This window comes from Stegodyphus dumicola, chromosome 7, assembly GCF_044657685.1.
Source record: "Stegodyphus dumicola isolate Sdum_Otavi_A_Nest chromosome 7, ASM4465768v1".
Taxonomy (NCBI): domain Eukaryota; kingdom Metazoa; phylum Arthropoda; class Arachnida; order Araneae; family Eresidae; genus Stegodyphus; species Stegodyphus dumicola.
Genome location: NC_140774.1, coordinates 91,139,661 through 91,163,095, shown reverse-complemented (window position 1 = coordinate 91,163,095; position 23,435 = coordinate 91,139,661). Strand labels below are relative to the sequence as shown.

The window sequence follows — 23,435 nt, the reverse complement described above, 5'->3', positions numbered from 1 at the left end:
GATATAAGAAATGTTATGTATGATAACTCACTTTCTGATACAAACCGAAATTGTAGCCGGCTCACACGACATAACTGAGTATTTGTGCAAAGATATTATGTTTGCGATATGCATTGCTAGAATTCACTTTTTTCAGGGTTAAACAAAGCTCAGTTTTTCAAGGTTAAACAAAGCTTTAAACAGAACTTTCTTTAGATATCTATAAAAGCGGAAATCTTAGGATTTTAGATCTTGTGAATGTTTTGGCCGTGTTACATGAAAATTGGGGCTGAGTATTCTTTCATTTCCAAACGGAAGCTGAAGTAGCTGCCTCATTTTTATTGCGAAAATGCAGTGGAGCTTCATTTTGTGCAACAATAATAGTGGTATGTAGATGCTGACGTTGCTGCAGTTTTGCTATAACGTATTTTCGCGAAAGATATTCATATCAATAGTCACTGATAAAAAAGTGATACAGCTTTCAAGATCAACTTCGTCAAAGAAGAAGCTGATAATAAATGCTGCTGTATATGTGCACCACAGAATGATCGTTTGGAAATGAAGAGGGAAGGGAAACGTAGTGCACTTGGATTTGTCCAGGTTCTGCTGTTTTGGAATTAACAGTACTGAAGGTGGTTAAAGGTCTCCAAAATGGTTCAGACTCATTCTACTTTCAACTTGCATCCGAGTGAGAAATTGGACAGCGAGCATTTTGTTTGAATGAAACACTTCTTGAACATGGATAGTTTTGTATGGAGAGCATTTTAGGGTATATTCAGAACTTTACACACCATACTCGACGGTATGATCTTTGGCGATGCTATGTGCATTTGCAGATCCATGAGCACTCATACGAGAGTTATACAAGGGACTGTCAATATAATTCACACAAGTAATTTCCATTGCTTTTTGTAACTGCTATCTGACTGTTGAATGGTTTACGTGCAGAACCAGTCTTTTCAAATATTAAAATAATTTTTTATAAAATGTTTGAAGTTATTTGACCAGAAATTTTACTTTCTAGCAGCTTTTTAATAAAAACTATCATTTTGATTAATCAATTTTAGGAGAAAAGCGCGATTTTTTTAATGATAGCAACATTGCGACAGAACAGCCCACACTTTTATAAGGAATGTATAAAACACGTTCTGTGTTTCCTTTTATATCAAAAAATGTTTTTGAAACGAGCAGATCACTTGAAAGCAGTTTTTATCTTTTGATACCTTTAGCTTATCTTTCTTAGCTTATCTTACCTTTTGATACCTTTTGATACCATCAGAGCGTCAATTAGCAGACTTTTTAAATTCAAATTTTTTATTCGCAAAAAATTCCACTGCTTCACGATAACATTTACTCAAAACTTCCGATCATTCTTAAGCGAGAACTATAATATTCACGCTATACATTTTATTTTTTAGAATACTACCTTTATACTAAGATATGCAGAAGATGCTGATTATATCGGGATAAAACGATCAAAATAAGCTAGTGGGACCGATTCACTGTTCGTTTCATGTATTTCTTCGTGCTGAGCATTGTTTTAAAACACACTGCACACAATTTGGATATTTATTACTATTTTATTCGCTTCAAAGTGAAACTACCAATGCAGTTTGCTTGTTGTTTTACATTTATCTGCCATTTTCCATGTGCATGTAGCTGAAAAATTATCAGATGCAATCTGTATGAAGTATTAGTTTTAAGTTTTCGCTTTACTTCAGCTTTGGACAGACTAAAAGTAAACAAGAAATTCACAAGGTCTGGATTAAACAACTAGTGGCAACACATCAATAGCACTGAAAAGACTTTTTTCAATATATACGGATATTTATATTTCTCCATAATCGCCTAGTATGTCTAACACATTCTGCCGAATTACTAGAAGGCATCATACAATATCAGAATTTCCGCTTCTGCTGATGCTGCTCAGCGACAACCCTAACGCATAGATAGTTTCTCTATACTGTAATGGATCTTTCGCAGTGACTATTTTATTTTAACCAAATGATCCTAATCACACTGACTCATATCGGATATCTGAGGCTGGAAGTCCAGTAGACGAGTGTATCTGGGGAATATAAGTCTTTGTACCTATAGTAGCAAAGAAATTGCGACATGTTGCCATTATTTTTTGTTTAACTCTCATAACAACTTAGTTAGCCATTTAAAATTTTCAAGTATTAAGATTTGAATTCTTCTTGTAGGGGAAAAAGACTTTTTATAACAAATCACCCACCAAATGAGTCAAGTAAGTAAATTGCGTAATTGTAAAAGCTAACAATTTATTTGTTCATCATTTCCATACAGTATTAATAGTTTATTGAATGATTTTTAATGCCGGAAGCTTTTTTGCCAAAATTTATTTACGAAATGTGGTATTTGGCCAATTATAGCACTCTCTTTTCCCAGTTGTTTTACGGTTAGTTTTGCTAAGAGCATAGATTGCTTAAAAGGGGATATAGATATGAGAATTCATGTTATTGGTTTTACTTCACATCTTGTTTCTTTTTGAAACTTATTGGAGGAATTAGTTTTAGAAATTGGTAAATAGCTATATTAAAAATCAAAATCTTAACAATATAACATGCGAGTTCAGAATGATGTAACAAGCAGAGTTTTGTTTTAAACAGAGGGAATTAGTTGTAAAGTAACAAAGTAAAATTAGTTGTAAATGTAGTAGAAATATTCTTATATACTAAAACTGTAAAACTATCAGGTTTATGTCATAAGCGGAGTGACGTGCCACATAACAATTATAGCGGCATGTTATGACATAACAATCTGAGCGGCATGTTATGTTTCTTAAATAATATGCCATGTTTGTTATAACTTAAATAATACCTGCGTCTTAGTTAAAAATGTGCCAGTATCTAAAAGATTAAAATATTTACTCCCCTCGCATCAGAATTATAAATTCTTATCGCAGATAAAAATATTAATATCTTTTTGATATTACCTTTTTTTAAATCCATTTTTCAGACACAGATATGTACACTAATATACAAGAGAGTTGCTAGAATAATAATATTAATGACATACAGATTAAGATTAAAAGTAACTACATGCCTTTTAAGTTATAAGGAAATATTTGGGAAATTATTTCTTTGAATTCCATGCGTATGATTTAGAAAGTTTTAGAAATTAAAACGGCCTTTTTGTATAAGTTTGAAATAAGACACCAGCCATTATTTTTCTGGTACATCCGATGTGCCACAGTGCATTCGTGCTCTAAGTGCAATTATATATTTTACTTATAACTTAAATAATACAGCTTGTTTCATATAAGGGTCTTCTTATTTTATAAATTAAGGATCTAAGCATTGCTCAAAACTGAAATTCGTATGCGAATCCGATCCTTTTTACATTAAAAATGCATTTCAACAGTTCACAGAAGTAAGTAACACATTTGCGATTGCTAAATGCAACACTCCATCTATATACGAAAGTAACAGTACAGCAAATACGAGCTTAAACTCAAATGACGCCCATCCCTAGAGGGATTCTACAACAATTACACTCATGCTGTGGAAAAGTTTTGCCATTTAAATTTCAAGAGAGAATAGCCACAGGAAGACTTGCCAGATTTAATTTGGCTGATTAAAATATGCATAATATCAGGAATCAGCACTAGGTCTGCTTTATGAATCGAATGTACCAGTTTGAGTTATAAATGGCGAGAAATGAAAAAGCAGATTATCAAAAAGTATTATCAAAATGCTAAAGCAGTTAGAAAAAAGAAAATAATTTAAAAGATGAACTTATGAGAATTTCTGACATTTTTATAGCTAAGAGGAAAGAAAGGAGGTGTCAAAATGAGATTAGTGATTACATTTAGAGAAGAATATCATCTATTAAGATTAAGAAAAGCTTAAAACTTAATGAAAAAGAAGAGGTATTTTGCTATTAAAAACCACCACATTCTGCAGTCTGATTTTATTCAAAAATCAATTCATTTTTGATAAGAAGACTGTGAAGAACAAGTATGAAATGCCTTAAAACAAAAGAGTATAAAACGGTTTTATTTTATTTCGTTAAATACGTTTTGACCCAAAAAGAAAGTAAACAAAAATTTCCTCCAAAAGCATTGGTATTGGTAAATGGATTTATGAACGGCTATCAAAACACTGCTGAATGGGGAAGAATTTGAAAACGTGGGTAGGATTGAATTCTGAGAATGAATTGAACAGACAAATTAATCGAAATCAGTTTTTATGAGCTTCAATATATAAACTTTTTCACCACATTCTTCAGCAGATGCTGTTTATTAATTTTTGTCAAAATATATGTTTCAGATAATTCTCTAACAGCTTAGCATTAAAGGAAAAACTTAGTACAGATAAATTATTTTTGTTAGAGTTAATTATATCAGCAGCATTATTCTAGAATATTTCTTATCTTTTAATGACATGCAGTTTCGATTGCAGATTTAATGCTACATTATTGCTGATGCTAAAGTACGTCATATAACCAGCTTCGATTCAATGCAAATAAAATTATTAATTCTTGATTCAATGCAATAAAAATTTGAATATTTCAGTATTTAAACTTCCACACTGCTGGGATTTATTGAAATTAATCACTACAAATAATCTTTAAACTTTTTGTTTGAGGAGGGCAGGATATTTTTGGCACTGTTAATTTGAAGATGTAAGTTTATTTTCGCATGAGACAAAGTTTTTCTAGTTTTCTTAGTATCTTCAATTAATAATTACAATTAAATATTTGGATTAATTAGTTTCTAGGATTTGAGTAAAAGCAAAGCATAAAAGAAACTTCTCCCAATCCTAGAAAGGGATATATTCACGGAGGCCCACTGGTTGGTTTCCGCTCATTACACATGTGGGGAAACCACGAAAGAGAGTTATAAGTATTATCTGGCAGTAATGGGAAAGGTATAGGAAACACTGGCTTATATTTATGCAGCGATACTGCTCATATCAGAGGAAAATTGGATATATATCCCAAATCAAATATTTTCTGCACTATATCACTATAGTTTATTTTCTTACAATACTGTCTTTTTAAATTGTTTTTACTTCTTTCTACAAAATAAAGGAAGCAATGCAATCGCGAAAAATTTCGGGTATCATATTTCAACAAAAATATACATTTCAACCGCTCTCGAAACCATTTGAACGATAGTTTTTGCGTGACATCTGTACCTATAGGCTAAATAAAGGACTGATTTTGCCAAAAAGAATTATAAAATGGATTCAGAAGAGTTTTTTCCCCTTGACGTCTGTACGTATCTCGTATAATTCAAGAACGACTAGCCGTTGAAATTTTGTATATGGGACTGCTATAACATGTATTTGTGCACCTCCTTTTTTTTGTTGCAATCGGCTGTACTAGTGGTATATATGTATATATATTCGCACTCTGTTACCTCGTTCTATGAGCTTAGTTTTTTTATTCTTATATGCCCGTAACTTGTGCATTTTCTTATTTAAAAATTATTGAATTATGTGGTTTTTATGTCTTTAGTTAATCTACATGCAATAATTGTAGAATTATCAACAATTTAGAAACTTTAAGTAGCGAGTTAAGCCTAACAAATCGCCATTTGTTTACATTTGAAACTCAGATGAGTAGTGAATTAAGTCAGTTTCTGCCCCTACAGTGTCTTTTTGCCAACTGGGACCAAAAGTAATCTTTCAGTTTTGTGCACTGAAAAATATGCCTATTTACCTCCTGGCCGAATTTCTTATATTTGCGTAGAAACTCTAATTTCAGCTGTGAAAATTGCTTTTTTAACTGTTTTAAATTTAAGTGATTTCTTATGGAATTTGGAATACGAATATACACTGGTGCGCAAAAATTAAGGACGAAGTCGAAAAATTAGCATATCAGCTGAACGAAGAGGCAGAGCGGACAGAAAGACCAATCAGGAGATTAAGTAAGGTGATGTACGGTAGCACATGCACAGATATGCAGGTAGACGTAATGGGGGAGTGTCTGAGTAGTATAAAGCATGTTGTCGGTGTAAGATCAGTATTTCTGGCAAAGAGATTGCACGCCGTATAGCAGTTAAAATCACACTGAGTTGCTGCCTCAGCGAGAAATGGCGAATAATCAATCTGTTAGACGACACCTGGATGCTTTTACCCGAGGTCGAATCATTGGGAAGTTGGAGGAAGGCCGCAGTGTGACAAGTGCGGTTGCAGAGTTCGGAATTGCTCACAGCATCGTTTCACGACTTTGGAGACAATTTCAAACTACAGGAACAGCTATCCGGGGGTTTAGTAGTGGTCGTCCACGAGGAACCACACCCGCAGATGATCGGTATATTGCTTTACAGGCCAGAAGAAACAGGCGGCAGACAGCGGGAGAAATCGCTAGACACACGACACAGGCGACTGGACGACCGATATCGCGTTTTACCGTGGCCAGAAGACTGCACGGTGGTGGTCTGTTTGCACGATGCACTGTACGGTGTGTACCTCTAACGCCTGCCCATCGGAGAAGGCGTTCTCTGTGGGCCGGGAACATCGGAATTGGAGAGACAATGAATGGGGACGAGTACTCTTTACAGATGAGAGCAGATTCAGTATGAGTAGCGATTCTCATCGCATACTCATCGGGAGAGAGCGGGGAAGCCGCAATCATTCCTCGACATCATTGAAAGGGACAGGTATGGAGGTGGCGGTGTTCTCGTTTGGGGAGGCATCATGCTTGGTAGTCGTACAGACCTTCACATCTTCGACGCAGGTTCAGTCAACGGGACCCGTTATTGTAACGAGATTCTTCTTCCATATGTGCGTCTTTTTAGAGGCGCTATGGGTCCACAGTTCCTTTTCATGGACGACAATGCACCATGTCATCGCACATTAGCTGCCGAACAGCTCTTAGAGAGTGAGGATATTGAACGTATGGATTGGCCGGCACGATCTCCGGATCTCAATCCCATCGAGCATGTATGGGATTTTCTAGGCAGACGCTTGGCAGCTCGTACCTTACCACCAGTAACGATTCCGGAGCTTCGATTGGCGCTGCAAGACGAATGGGCAGCAATGCCTCAACAACTCATGGACACCCTCATTCTCAGCATGGGCAGACGCTGTGAAACCTGCCTAACAGTCAGGGAAGATCATATCCCCTATTAAAGACCGGATGTTTCTTGCTGGACACCCATCACAGGGATGTTTCGGCTTTCAGTCGCATTGCGCTCCATGCTACTTTTTCAATAAAGCTTCTTTTTATCCCTCTGATTTCTGTTTTAATAAGTGTTGCTTACATTACTCATGTCCTTACGTATTGGGGATCTTACGGTATTAAATGTGTTGATTTGGAAAGCTTTTGTACAAAGTTATATTGAAAAAACCGTCTCGTCCTTAATTTTTGCACACCAGTGTAGGTTAGAGAATTTGTTTCAGTCAGGTGGAGAAGAAATTTTAAGTTTGCGGTGAAAGGCGACTACTAGTTTGTTGATGATGGAAGCTTCTTTTACATCTGTGTTTTGGTAGGTAATAAGTTGGTGAAATTCAGTTTCAATTATTTGGCTATAAAATTGTTTTCTGTGATACTGAAGTTGCTTGCTTTGTCTATTTTGGCAACACAAAAATTCTACTTTTTTTTCCAGTATTTAAGTGCACGCCAGTTTAAATTTCTTGTAAATTTAATTTCACTTGGTCTATTCTTCTTTCTATCACTTAAAATACAATACAAAGTGAACAAAATTTATAATATCTATATGGTTGATAACTCTGAACATTTTCAGTAAGTCCCAGTAAGTCTCATGCAACCTATACCGCACATTTAAAAAAAGGGAGGGGAAGGGAATTAAAACCTGATTTCTTTTTTAAAATATTAAGTCAAAGCATATCGAAAGATAATCTTTGCCAGAAGGTTCCTTATGCATAATAAATCATGAAAACACTAGTTTCGAACTCTTTAAAATTCTCATCTGCCTTTCATCATTAGCAATGTCATTCCAACTCAAGAAACAAAAGAGTAACCAAGCGTAAGCGGATTTCAGATTTATCTGGTACTTCTGCTGAAGGGCGAGAGATGTTAAACAAATTTCATGTCATTCGGTCGACTGGGCCAAATCGGAAAGTTTCCCTTCACCTTTCCCTTTCAAATTGCTATTTTTCCATTTCTGCTATTAAGTACGGGTTTTGCAACTTATTTTGTCCTGCTTCCTTATTCAGTATCCTGCTACGACCCTTGCGCATTAGGTAACTCGGTGACCCCTCTTTTGGGGAGTTCCAGACAGCTTTCCTGCTATTTGAAAAGGAATAGTTCACTTTTATTTTTTCACCTTTATTCAGGCAGGGTATGCCATACTTAGCGCAACCTGCAAAACCACTAGTTCCTCATCTTCTTTGAGAATTTTGTTCTCCTTTTAGGCGTCTGTTCTGCAGTTTTAAATAAGTCTTCCTATTTGATGCTTTCTACATTAAGTAAGTAAATTTTCTTTGTCTTCTATATATACTGGATATTGAATTCTTTTATTCTTACTTTGCTATATTGTCTCTGTTTATGATTAGGTATTTAAAATTGAGAAAAAGGTTGGATTTTTGACTTTTTGACTTTTGGGCAGGTCTCAATGTACAAAACTGGAAACTCAGGGTAAAATGTCTTACGTTGAGTCCTCCTCCTATAATTCTTTTTAATATAATAGCTATTACTGATGAGCATCATATAAAATAATTCATGAAATAATCTTAATATTATTAAGTCTTAATATTATTTTCATCTAAAGTTATTTAAACTAAAGATGTATTTAACTTATATGTTTTATCTTCTGGTTTCAGTTGATTAGTTGTTGTATAAAGCTTGGGCATTTTTAACCAGGGTCTTGTTTTTATACAAAAGAAGGGGGGGAAACCTAGAATAAGAAGCAAAAGAATTTATTCTGATTATAATATATTTTGATATATTATATTTATTCTGATATATATATATATATATATATATATATATATATTCTGATTATATTAGCAACTTGAATTAATTCAAGTACTCAGAAAAGATGAAAGTAATGCAAATATTTTTAACAGTTTTTATAATATTATCAATTTTATCTCTTTTATAATTTTATCTATTTTATAATGTTACTTAGAATATGACCGACCACGCCTACCATAATCATGATTTTCACATCAATGTGACATCACGTGCGCTTCAAGCATGGTGGACTTAAAATAATAGAGACAATAACTGTGCAGTTTAGCAATAGTTTACAAATAGAAGTTTCGTTAACTTCACCAATGAGAGTGCAATAAATGATCCAGTATCTGGTTTTTCAAGAAAGGCATATAAAACAAAAATATGAATTTTTTTTTCTGCTTGTAATTTTACATTTTTTAAACGTAGAAATTAAAAAAATATGTATATATAAAAGTTTACATACTTTAAATATTTTTGAAGGTTTCCTCCGGAGCCACCACTAAAAGTGAAGCATATGTCCTGTTTGTCGTTACTTAAATTAGATTCTGCTCTCGCTCAAATCTGGATAAGGCTAACTAGGTAGCCCTCATATCCATTGCTTTAAATAAATAATCGGTACTTACGTATTAATGCAACTTCCTTGGCACACTTTGGGATTATTTTATAAATGGAAAGGTGAGAGTTACTTATCAGGTACAAGTTGGTGGTTTTCGCTCCTTCTTCTTGGGAAGATTTCCAGACTATCGATATTTATCGCAAGTCGGTAAACATTATCAACACATACAAAGAAAACATACTTTCGCATTGAAAAATAAATCCCATTCTTCTTCAGATCTTTTTGTAATTTTTTTGTTTTTTTCTTCTCCCAAAGTACACAGCGATCTGTCTTTGTTTGAAAATGCATTACAGAACTGCGAAGACTCGGCTTCGGGCAACCTTCGGCAATAGAGGCTATCTAGTGAAACACATTACCTCGTTGTTCCTTTTAGAAAATCTTCAGCAAAATTCTGTATTCCGCAGAAATTTTACGGCAGTTTCTCCCATTTCTAAGAAATTCCACAAGCTCATATTTTGAAACTAAGTTTAAGGTAAAAAATATCACGATTTGTAGATAAAAACCTTTGGAACTTGGAATGCAGCAAAAAAGAATACATACAGAAACGGTGGCGTTGCTTGACTGAACGACTGTTATGAGCTTGGTTCCGGAAGAATGGTTATACGCACGGTTTCCAGAGTTTGGTACACTCTAAAAATTTGGAGACCTCTCCTGAGATGGTTGCGTTAACACGTAAGTACCAAATAATTTAATATAATGCCTCCTGGCTATACTTCTACTCTGCAGTTTCTCAAAAAATAAAATAAAATAAAATGAAATAAAAAATTAATAAATAAAATAAACAAAAATAAATATAGAGTAAAATATGATAAAACTAAAGTAAAAAAATCGATTTTCCTTTATTTTCATAAATTTATTACTAATTGTCATTAACTATGCTTAAAATTAATATAAAAATACAGAATTTGCTTTTTCATCAAATGCAGATTCTTTGTGTTACAGTCATTTGCATACTTTTTACTCTGATGGCAACTTTTTAAATTCTTTTTAATAATTATTTGAAATATATTATGCTTTACATTCTACCGTCTTATTAGGTAAAAGGCATACTGGAGCCCATTTTCAAAATATTTTTAGTTCCGTAAAGGCCACTGCTAAACATATTATAAAAAGTGACTCTATTTTATCAGAACATCCTTGAACAGTCATAATATTTTTTAGATTTCGGGTAATCAACAAAATGAAGTTTTCTTAATTATCCAAAATAAAGTTTTCTTAAACTATTTTTTATCGATCTAAAAATGGCTTATCCATTCTCCTTCTCTCACCACATGCAGTTTTGGGTAATGTTAACATATAGTCTGTCATGTTGCTTTTACAAGGCGAGGAAAAGCTTAATTGAATTTGTGACGCATGCGCTTTTTCTACCTAAGAATGTGAATTTGTAAAATTTTTCCTTTCTCATTTTTGTTTAAAATTATTTTGGGCAAGTAAGTACTACTTGTGCGAAATTTTCCGTCATGTAGAGTGAAGAACTGAGGTGTAGAATCCAATTACATGCTCCTAGCATTCATTACAGAATTTTTTAAAGCTTTCTCCTACCAGTTTATATCTTTATGGAAATTTTGTCCTTGGTCTTATTGCGGTGCATTTGTTTTACTGAGAAATGTGAGATTCGAATGCAAATATAATGAATTATGGCATTCCTTCCGTCCTTACTCTTGAAGTACAGTGATTAGCATATGCATCTAGCAACTAGAAAATACTTTTTCTAATTTGTGGCGAAAACACTGGAATTTTCGTATCTTTGTCCTATATCTTACAAATTACTAAATTAATGGTATATCAGAAATTTTATATGTAAGCCATTTTTAAATAACTATTAGCAGCACTGGATATTCTAACATTAGTACTCCCAACCCTATTTAAGATTACTACCGAAACTGTTAGGTGATTCTGGTCTTATGCCAAAGAGATTGTCTTACAAATGTGATACTTAATAACGTTATTTGTTTCTGCTCTTAGGAATACCGATAAATTAGTGACTTTTTATACGGGAGTGCTCATTGAGGAAGAGTCCTTAGTTCATACAGAAGAAAGATATCTTATGCTTTTAGAATATTTAAAGCTCATAGAATATTTAAAGCTCATTTTCAAAATATTGAATTTTCATGAAACATTTCAAAAATTATAATAACGTTAATTAATTTTCTTAAATTTTCTAATACAAGCATAAATATTTAAAACCTTCTCATTGTCATCATATGAAATTATTAGCTAACTGTAATCTATTTTTGCTGGTATTATTTAACTCTCTTTGATGTGTTTCACATTATAAGGTATTTCTCCTGTCTTCTTAGTATGCCTTTGTGGTGTAATGGTCAGCACGCTCGACGCGTATTCGAGAGGTCCGAGTCCCGCGAAGGCATTGCTCATTTTTCATCTCCTGTTTCCAAAATAAACCTATTGTCTCTACAGTGGCGCCCGAACTAAACATATCTTTCACTGTCGGGAATTCCAGGAAGTAAGTCGATTCCAGTGAATTATTTTAATGTAGTGGGGAAACATAATTTTGCTTTCTAGAACAAATCCGTGGAGTAATAGTGAACACGCTCGACACGTTTTCGAGAGGTCCAAGGTTCGAGTCCCGGCGACGGCATTGCTCACTTCTCCAGCATTAAAAAAAAAAAAAAAAAAAAAAAAAAAAAAAAAAAAAAAAAAACCTAATGACTCTACAACCTTAAAAGCGATTCTGTCGGATAAGGAAAATTAATAATACTATTCATCTAAGTTTTGCTACAATTAGTTAGTAAAATAAAATTAAAATTAAAAATACTTTTGGAAAGATTTTTGAGACATATATAATTTTCAGCATCTTTAGGTCAACATCAGAAGAAAAATAAAAACTCATCATCACGAAGCAATGGTTTCCTCTTCCTTAGAATATCTAAGAAACCATTATCCACAGATTCTAAAAATATTACATTTAAAACTTATCATTAAAGGAAGTTTCATATGTTACAATGTCTAGAGTTTTTTAGAATTATTTTTGTTCAAAAGAAAGTGAAAGTGAAAGGAAGCAATAAAACAAATATAACCACATCAGTAAAACATCTGTTGATAAAATCGAGCTTCCTTATATAACATATATTTTTTGACTCTCTGACATCCCAAGAATATCAATTACTTCTTCATCCCATTTTAGAGTAGGTGGTCAGTTCACTTCCTGCTCCCAATATAAAGTGAGGGCAATAATCATATCACGAATTCATTTTCTGAACAGCTTGGTGCTCATTTTGTTGTCTTTAAACATTGTTGATTAGTAGGTCACTCCTTAAAAATATCTTTCTCTATCCGGAATTCCAGGAAGTAAGTCGATTCCAGTGAATTATTTTAATGTAGTGAGGAAACATAATTTTGCTTTCTAGAACAAATCAATTAATTATTTGAAGATTCCATAGCTGATGGTCTAGACTCTAATTCTGCGAATGTATTAAGCTTATTCACAGGAAATAAATAATCCTGCTAATAACAGGCAAAGGGTATCATTAATACTTGCATTTTTAAAGATAATCATAGGCATATGTTAATTAGACATTAAAATTATACTAGTATAATAGTTTAATTGCCAATAAAAAACTTACTGAAACACAAATAATTAACGAAAATACCAATTTTCAAAAAACTTTTAGAAAAGAGATCGAAATTTTTTAATAGAATACGCAATGCTTGATTGATGACTCTTTAGTATTAAAATCAGCTGTTAATAAAAGTTCACAAAGTTATATTCGAATTCAATTTATTAATCATAAATAACTATTATTTTCTCAGTTAAACACCATTATTAATAAAACAACAGTCTTATTAACAGAAGATTAAATAGCGTTGTTATAAAAAGTAGCCTTGATATAGGAGATACATGACCTCAATAGAAAAATTCATAATTACATTAATAAAACTTTATTAATAAAAAGAGTGTACTTTATTTATATTAATAATATAATTTCGCTAATGAATTTTAATTTCACAAATGAGACCGAAAATTTTATTAATTTGAAGTTTTGATATTGGGTGCAGGAATGATCTTTAGAATTAATTAATTAACGTGAATTATGTATGAGGGCTGTCTGCCTAAGAGAATGCATACTTGTGAAAAGTTTTTTTAAAAGTAAACTGGTTTTTATTCGCCTTACACACGGGAAAAGCTATGAAAGCTTTAAACAGTCACCTTATTCATCTACCAGAAACAGAACCTGAGATATGCTATAAGGTACTGGTAGGCTGACGAGAACGTTCAAGAGAGAATTAGATAGATTAATAGAACAGAAATACACTTCATAAAAAGGCCTCCTAATCTTATACGCAAAGGGAAATTACTGTGATTAATTAAATGTATTAGATATGCTAATTAAAACTAATTAACGTTAGTAATAGGAAATTAATAGTTTTCCTATTTAAAACCTCTAATGTTATAAATAACATAGAAGTAAATTAGTTATTGGAAAGTTTATACATTTAATAAGAGCTGCTACCTATAACCTGGAAATGTGTTAATTCAATTAGGCCTTTAAAATCGTTCCGTACGGTCAATGTAAGATACAAGTTTTTCTGTTATATTTACAACTGCTCGGGAATTCTTTGAATTCTTGTAAAAAGGTAAAATATTTTTAAAGTATTTCAGAATATTTTACAGGTGTTCTTAGATTTAAAGGACCCATTAAAGAACTTAATCTGTGAAAATACAAAGCAAATGTGTTGACGTAATAATATTGGGAAGATAATATAATATCATAATTTTAGCTAACATTTTACAACTAAAATAATCAGAGTTTATTCATATTTTAAACAGCTCAAAGAAAATTTTAGGTTTCATTAATTTTTTTGTTTTCATTATTGCTTTCATTCATTGCGAATTAATCTAGACGTTCTAAATTAATTTTAAAACCTTGAAAAAATTTTTATGCAATACAGAATGTGACATTTTATACTATACCAAACTGTTAAAAATAATGGACATTGATTTTATTCATTATTCAGTTTCTATTGCTTTTGAAATTTTATTCCCCCAAACATTTTACTTTTTAAAGTATGATAATTAAAGAATATCTTCACGCGCGACAAAGTTTATTTTCTTATTTCTTTATAAAATCGTTTAGATATCCTAACATAATATGATAATTTTTTACAAAAATTAACATATTTAGAACATATTTAAATTCTTAAATGTACAGAAATTAAAATTTAAACATCAAAAATCAATATTTCAAGCCTATGAGTTTCTTTCAGATAATAAGCCTTAATGTTCAGTATTAGATAACTTTTTAATTCGTTACTTTACAATGAAATGTATAAATTTTATATTAAACGCAATTTTATGATTTTTTTTAAAGTAAAAATGCAAAAGAAAGGATAAAAATCAGAAAAAAAAAAAAAAAAAAAAAAAGCCCAAAACTTTTTATTATTATCAGTGCTAAAGAATAATCGCAAGCATTTTCTTTTACCGCTAATGCCATTAAACGTAGAATGTACGCCGTTAATTCTCTTAAAATGATAAAAAAAATTAATTGGGTATCTTTCCTTTAAAGACGCTGAGCATTGTGTAAGAGCCAACTGCATCTTTTAAACTTGCATTAAAAAAAGAGTGAGAGCTATAAGACGAAAGAAGTGAAATGCGTTTACTTCTGGGGAACTAGAGCTGTAATCAACGAAAGGCGAGTAAATATTCAGCATGCTCTATTTTAAGCAATTATTATATAAGTGTGACTGTATAATATCGCGTGCTACTTTTAAAATAACGGGCATCTTACCTAGTCCATCTTCCATGCATGACGGAAACGTCAATGGTGCTGTCACGTATGAACGCACATATGTTTATTCCTGTTTATGGTCACAGATAACATCTTCCTGAAATATAAAACGCTGAGAATTTATTTTTGTATTGAGAAGGGAGGTATTTCTCAGTTATCTCATAAATTTCTACACAAATGTTGAGAAGTCTAAGACATTTGTAGAAAATATGCATCAACTTTACAGCATGTTTTAATAAGCACTGCAAATATGTCTACTCCAGTTGAATTTTGTATTTTTTCTTAACTTTCTTGTTTTTCTTAACTTTCCTGATTAATTTTGCCGCGCAAAGAGTGATAGCAAAATTTTATTCTAATTAAAGAACTAATAAAATCTCAAATATAAAAAATACTCAGTTACCTAGAAAGGACATGATAAACGTAAAAGAAAAATAAATTAACAAGTATGAAAATCTGTCTCGAAATAACAATACAGAAATAAAAATTGAATAATACAGAACAATACAAAATTATTATAATCTGAAGAACTTAAAATTATAAACTAGCATCTCAAAGATTTATCTTTAAAACTTCAAAAAGTTATGAAAAAATTAAAAACTAAGGAATGTAAAACCCAGAATATTAAAAAGAATTTGCATTCTGACATTTTATATTTGTTCAGCCAGAAACGATAAGCGTTCCTTTAATTTTCATCCTGTAAGTAATATTCCACGGTGTAATGAACAAGCAATTTGTGTAGAATTAAGGAACATAGAAAAAGATTAGAATTTTTTAATGAAATATAGAGATTAAAGAATCCTACTTCATGCGTAATTTCTTCAATTTTATCATTTTGAAATTTCATCTACAATTTGAAATAATATTAATCGCGTATGAAAATAAATAAAATAATTAAATCTGATTTTGAAATGCGACTTTCTTGTATCTACACCCTAATTTATTCGCGCACTTAAATGAACTGATTAAAAATTCTTGAATTGTAAGAATTTAAAAATACCTAAGTAACAATTCTCTTATTAGGGAGGACTGAAAAATTTAATAGCTCATGTTTAAAACTTAACTCATATGAAGTAAATAAATATTTGAGAGCAAATTCAGGCAATAGTATTCTGACCGATAAAATTTTCTTATTTCTTCGTCCGATAAAATTTTCCTCCATTATTCATTATCAAAGTAGTGAATAATCATATTGGTGCAAAAATGACACTAACGTGAATATAACGTGTATAATCTTACATTAATAAAGATAGAACATTTACAGTAATGGAAATATAATACTTAAATCAGCTTATCTTAAAGTGTGGGCCACGACCAAAGAAGGAGTCGCAAAGCGAAATATTGATGTTACAAAAATTTAATTCACATACATGAATTTAAAGAAACATTTGTTGTAATCTTTCCATTGTCTTTAATTTAATATAGTAATATCTTTTCTTTACAGCGCAAACCTAAAATCGTAATACTGCTTTATGTTGAGTTGTAAGTTATATTTACATATTGAAAAATACCACTAAGTATATCATAATAGAGATGTGACACAGCAATTTTGACATATATTTCAGAACCAAAATATAGTTGAAATTCATAGTACGTAACGTTCTGCAACGCGCAGCATGTCGAAAATACGTTGGGAGTCTGAGACTAGTGTAGTTATAAAGCTTTGCCATTATAGTTCTTTTTTCAGTTATTTTTGTTTTATTGCAATAAATGTGTACATAGAAAAAACAATACAATAATGTGTGTTACTTGACTAAGGTTGGTATCTATTTGAATAATTATTACGAGAAATGCTTTCACTTATATTTTAGGTACCCATAGGTAAATAATTGAATTTCGAGTGACAAATTGCTGACGCAGATGGCTATCTATAAAATCTCTTCAAGCAAAATCTAATTATCAGAAAGAGGCATCTTAGATGTGAAAATTAAAATAGAATGAGACATTTCTTTACTTTCCTTTATTTTCACTAACTGTGATAGTAATAAACAATCTATTTGTTTAATTTACAATAACCTGTTAGTTACAGAAGTTATGAAACCATCAAAATGAAAAAGGCATCTTGAATCGTATCCTTCGTATCAGTAAATCAAAAGAACATTTCGAATGAATGTTAAAATCTTCAAATAAAGGAAAACAATATTTTGAGAAATTTAAGTTTATAATTCTTTTCTTGCGTCATACATTCAAGTCTCAAGTTTCATGGACTGCTAAAAATAAAAAGCCATAGACCATTGGAGAAGGTCTTGTTTAAAAAAGAGCTATATAAAAGTGCTTGTATATAAATTGCATAAGTATTTCACGGAAGTAAATATGGCGATGAGTCTGGAAAATTTCTTTGTTAAACGACATTGACGCCAATAGAATTTCTGGAAATTAGCAACTTATTACTAGATTTGAAGAGTACCCAAAATTTACAATTCACTTTAAGGGAACAAATGATATTTTAAACACAGCTTAGTTGTTGGGCACATGTCAGATTAAAGAAAAAATTGATGAAGGATTGTTATTTTGTCGTCTTTTGGAAAAAATGCAAGAGAAGATGTATATAGATATGTTACGGTGAAACACCGAAATCTGGAGAAAGTCGACTTTCACCGGTGAATGTCAACATTCACATAGTCACTTGGTGTATGTCCGAAATATTTTCCAAATACTCTTATTTCTGACTTACAGCGGTAAATATCGACACCCTGTACTAATGGTGAATCTTGAACATATAAAAATATTATAGTTTCTTTTCCGTAATTTAGTCGCGAAAAAACGCACTTGAGACTTAAAATAAGAACTTAACATAAGAACTTAAAACACACAGTACATTAAAAATGAGAAAGGAAAATAATAGTACTGTATAATTAAGTAAGTTAAAAACTTATTTAACTATACAGTACGTTCTAAATGAGAAAATGAAATAATAGTAATAAAAAACTTACTAAATTATGTGATTCAAATCTTATTTATTGCAACAACTTAAACTATTATGACACTTTATGACCTCTCTTTTCGACCTACACCATAGCATATCTGTTGATTGTCGACATACACACGGTGAGGATCCGAATGTACAAGAATGTAATGCAATATTCTATCTTTCACCGATGTATTTGGTGAATGTTGACATTCTCCGGTGAAAGTGGACATTCTCCAATTTCGGTCTTTCACGGTAACATATGTTTATATAGTAAAGCTCAGATTTTTCAAACTAAAGGTTTAGAATGGAAAAATTGCGTTGGAATATACGCAGATGATGCCAAAGTAATAGCGGACGAAAGTAGTGGTTTTAAATAATTTGTTAAAGCTGCTAGTAATGATCATTATTATTTTTAATCACTATCTGATATATCAAAGATGTCTTGTAGAATACAAAAAAGGGCTATATAATTCAATGATGTGCTTACAGGATACTGTCAAAATTATAAAGTTTTAGTAAAATACCAAAAGCGGTGTTCTACAAAGCAGCTAATTTTCAAATCTCTATAAAGACGTAAACTCCGAATAAAAAAAATTATAATTACACGCAAAAGTAAGATGGATGTCAAAAGAAAAAAGTGTGAGAGGATTCTAGCTATTAAAAGGCTAAATTGTTAAAATTTTCTCTGAATAAAAATTTGAGCTTGCTTCTCTTTTCCAAAATAATGTTTGGCTATCAATGCTGTGATATTTGTCAGACATTTTTTTAAGAAATTAAACGATATCAACTTCTTCTTTCAAAGAAAAATAGCAATATATTTGTTATATTCATGTTAATATTACTTGATAAATAAATAAATAAGTGTCATTACTACAGGATAACATAACACATTTATTATTACAAACCAACATCAAGTGGCGATTACTTCAGTTCAGTTCAACAAGCAACTAGTGTGTTGCCACATATATATAACATCTCCCCTCTTTAGGGAGAGTCATAGTAATCACTGCATTACATAATTATCACATTTTACATTACGTGGATTTACATTACGACCACTTCTTGTTTTATATACACAATCACGATTAATATTATTGCTATTATCTTGATGGTGAGGATCATTATGTATTTTTGGATGTTCGCTACTTCTATTTTCCTCATTCTCATTACATAGATAATAATAGTCTAATGTCACTAAATTCTGAATTTAGTTTTTCTTAAATGGAATTTATTCCGTCTAATTAACCTATTATCTTTTGTTCTAATCCAATATGATCTAGGAGTTGAATGCTTTTTTAAAACTATAGCGGGCTCCCCTTTTTTTTCCCACCTCAACATTACCTTTTCCACAGGAATAAATTCAGGTCTTTCCCTTGCATGCTTATCATAATAGATTTTAGCCTGTTTCTGCTTGCTCCTCATCTTTTCTCTATATTGATCTTTTAAGTTGGTTTCAATTATGTTTGTGCAATTGGTAACCGTGTTCTTAAATTCATATTTAATAGCATTTGACTTGGGGATAAATTTATACCTGAAATTGGAGTATTTCTATATTCCAGTAAAGCTTCATTTAATTTCTCCAATCCTGCTTTTCTAAATAAACTCTTAGTTATTACCAATTACGCGATGTTATATTTACACGCGATGTTATATTCATACGCGATTCGATATCGAATATAAATTCGATGTTTATTCATGTTAATATTACTTGATCAATGAATAAGTGTCATTACTACAGAATCACAGAATACATTGTTTATTACAAACCAACATCAACTGGCGATTACTTCAGTTCAGTTCAACAAGCAACTAGTGTGTTGCCACATATATATAACAATATTTACCTCAAATGATGAAATGTTGAAATTGGAGGTTTTATTAAAAGAACCAACATTTGGAAGAATAGGGTAGAAAATATTTCATTCGAAATGTTTTCGACTGTCAAGACTTTTACAGTTGAAAAAAAATAATTGTGAAATTTTAATTGCAAATAAAATTAATAATAACAATAATAAAGATTTCAGATTTTATATTACGCCCAAAGGCGCGTTTTTTAACGTTTCATGTGTTACCTTTATATATTATACTTGTGCCGTTATGCACCATATACTTACGTGAAACGAATTTTACAGATTTAAAATTTATTAAATCAAAATATTGCTGAAGGCTGAAAAATGATGTGTATGTTTTATGTCCAGCAGCGTCAAATATTGTACCAAGATTAAATTTTTTATGCAGCACATCTGTCTCATTAAAATGCGATTTCCTTTCGTTAATTTTTGTACGCTTGAAACAAATGCTAAAACTTCAACTTTCACAAGTATATTGTTAGCCAAAGAAACAAATTATTTATGAGAAAATATTTATTTTTAGTCCAAAGGGGCAATTTGCCCTGAAGGACTATTAATTTCGCTTTGGCATTTTGCGTTGAAAACTTTAAAAGGCTGTATCAATTTTCAAATCGTTGCCACCATATATTATCACCTTGTCTTATATTTAAAGAAATTAAATGATGAAGAATCTGCATAAATATATGTACATTTCTCGCATTGTGATAAAACAACGGTACCTAGAGCCAACCAATTTTAAATAATGTAATCTTCCATAGAATATGGACATGTGGAAGACCTAATTTTAATTTGAAATTTGTTTTATTATCGATTTCAGATTTTGTAACACTTGAACAAATTTTTGATTAAAAAACTAAACGATGTCAAGGCGAGCAATGGCAACACTGTACGAAAAAAAATATTTTTATCTCCAGCGCGCGAGACTGTGTATCAGAAATTCTAAAGATATGCTCATTTTAAAATTATTTTGAGGTATTGATGTTGAACTGAATTATATCGTTTGAGTACGTAGAACATGATATTTAATAAATTAAAGTAACACACAAAAAATTAAGAAAACGCTGCTTTGGACGTAATTTAAAATCTGAAACCTTTCAGATTTTTGTCCTTTTTTGTTTAATTATATCTTTATTTTATATTTAGCATTTGGGGTTGAGAAGAAATCTCGATGATAAAAAGAGACGTGAATGAAAAGTTTTAGCAGCTCAGATTTAGATAAATCAATTCAAAATATTCTGTAATACCTGAAACAGATTTCGAATTCATTGTGTGTTTCCCTTCTAATTAGATCTCATACACATAAGTTAACCTAATAAAGGATGATCAAAGAGTTCATAGGATTTGACTAAAACCTAATCATACCTAATGGTTTTAATTTGAAATTCAAGTTATTTAAATTTACGCTTGGATTGATTTATACGCTTAAATGGACTGATGTTCATGATCGGCTTTGCTTTGTTTAGATGCAAAAAGATTCACTGTAATTTTTAACTGTCTGAAAATACTTAAACTAAGAATATTTCAAGGAAAACTTAGATTACACTTCTTCCATAGCAGAAAAAGGGAAAGTTCGCTCGGGATTAAAGAACAGATTATGTGAAAGAACTACTTCTTCGAAAGCAAATAAGGGTAATAGTATTTTGATCATTGGTCCGATGAGTTTTATGAACACGTTGAGCTAAATTTAATATAAACGTTTTAATCTCATAATAATGATTAGTTAATATTATTCTAAGACAAAAGTATTAGAAATTACTATTGAAATGAAAATGGATTTCATTACTGAAATAAAAATGGAAAACATTTCGAAATATGCAAAATGGAGGGCTTGTCATGCGTAAGTTTACCTGTCGTAGGACTTCTGAACTGAGCATCTTCTGGAACTTCACAATTATAATCATCGAATGCGTTTACAGTGAAACACCTTGTTATTCTTAATTATTTTGTTTATGTACTGATTAGATTATTAATTTTTAGAACGTAATATGTATGATAATTTAAGTAAGTATGATAATTTAAGTAACATGGCAATTTAGGTGTAATATTCCTTAAACCAGAAGTTCTCAAAGTTATGTTTGCAATATTCCATTTTCTGGGAGGGTGGAGAAAAGAAAATCTGAAGGGATTCAGGTTTTAACGTCGCAATAGAGGTCTTGTTAAGAATTTTTTATGCTTCACTGAAATCTCATTTTATAAATCTGCTATTGGACTCAGTTCTACTAGCATAACTTTTTTGTGTTTTTTACTTTATTATGAAACAATGTTTTCTTCGCACATTCGTCACATTAAAATCCAACGATAAAATTTCAAAATTTTTAAAAGCATCATATTTATAGAATTTTCGATAGATGTTTTCAGTCTTTCTCAGTTTATCATATCAATACTCAATTTTCTTAAAAACACGACCTACACAACTTTTTCTTGTCTTTTTAATTTTATTGTTAAACATCATTTTCTTCATAGTTACACCACATAAAATTCAACAACAGAATCACTAAATTTTTGAAAGCAGCATATGTTTAGAAATTCTGATATAATATTATGGGTTTCTATTAATTTTTTTAGTCTTTTCTAGACTCATTATATCAATGTTAAATTTTCTTGGTAAGATGACTTATACAAGTTTTTTTGCTTTTTTTGTTATTAACTTCTTGTCATTTTTACTTTACCTACTTTTTTTTACTTTACATCACTTTCTTTGCACTTAAACCACATATAATTCGCCAGCAAAATATTTAAACAGCATGTCTTCAGAATTCCCGGTAGATCGTTAATTAATATTTGCTAGATGATTTCTTTAAACGTAATGCATGACGATGACATTTGGTGGCAACATTCTTTTATTTAAAAAGTGATACAGACAGAAAATGAGGATCCATACTAATATCATGCTGGTGTTAAAAGTATTCAAGAGCTTAAATTGCGTTTATTTTACGCATATTGGCTTATGGTAAAGGATGTGACTTATAAGTGAGAAAATCTGCAACGGAGTAAAGAAAATCACTTTCAAGTACTTCAAACATTGTATGTTGATAGGAATGAGAAACTCATAATTTCTGACTCAAGAATTCAGTTCATGGAGGAATGGAAAACAAGCACACTTTTTTCTGTTCAATTTTAAGAAAACACATTCGTTTCTCGTGTCTTTTATGTTTGCTAGTAATGATGAAAAACTTAGCTTGCTATAGTTGCTTGAAGGTTGTTGAAAAGAGTAGCATAATAATGGTTTCCCTTATCATTTTTAGGTACTCTTCTTTCAAAAGTTTAGGAGTGGTAGTTCACTAGAATTCATTTAAAGTTCTGAATTCTTGAAGTCTGTTTGTTCTGGGGACAATGTTCCTCCTTCCAGAGAAAGTTGAGAGCGGATTTTGAGGATGAAAGTTTTGTGTACCAAACCATACTGGATGTATGTTCGGAGTGAAAATAATATGCAATAATTATCC

General features: G+C 31.2%; 1 protein-coding gene across 3 annotated transcripts in view; it reads left to right on the top strand.

The window, feature by feature from the left end:
* LOC118205643 (uncharacterized) overlaps positions 1 to 23,435 on the top strand; it is a 58,467-nt gene that overhangs the window by 11,501 nt on the left and 23,531 nt on the right. Inside the window, exon 2 of one of the 3 annotated variants that reach the window (XM_085820591.1) lies at positions 11,788 to 11,951. The exons of 1 other annotated variant lie outside the window; for it this stretch is intronic. The gene's annotated coding sequence lies outside the window, so the exon portion shown is untranslated. Of the gene's footprint in view, positions 1 to 8,237; positions 8,382 to 11,787; positions 11,952 to 23,435 lie in introns of those variants that run through there. One more of the 3 variants, XM_035377931.2, reaches the window with a different exon arrangement.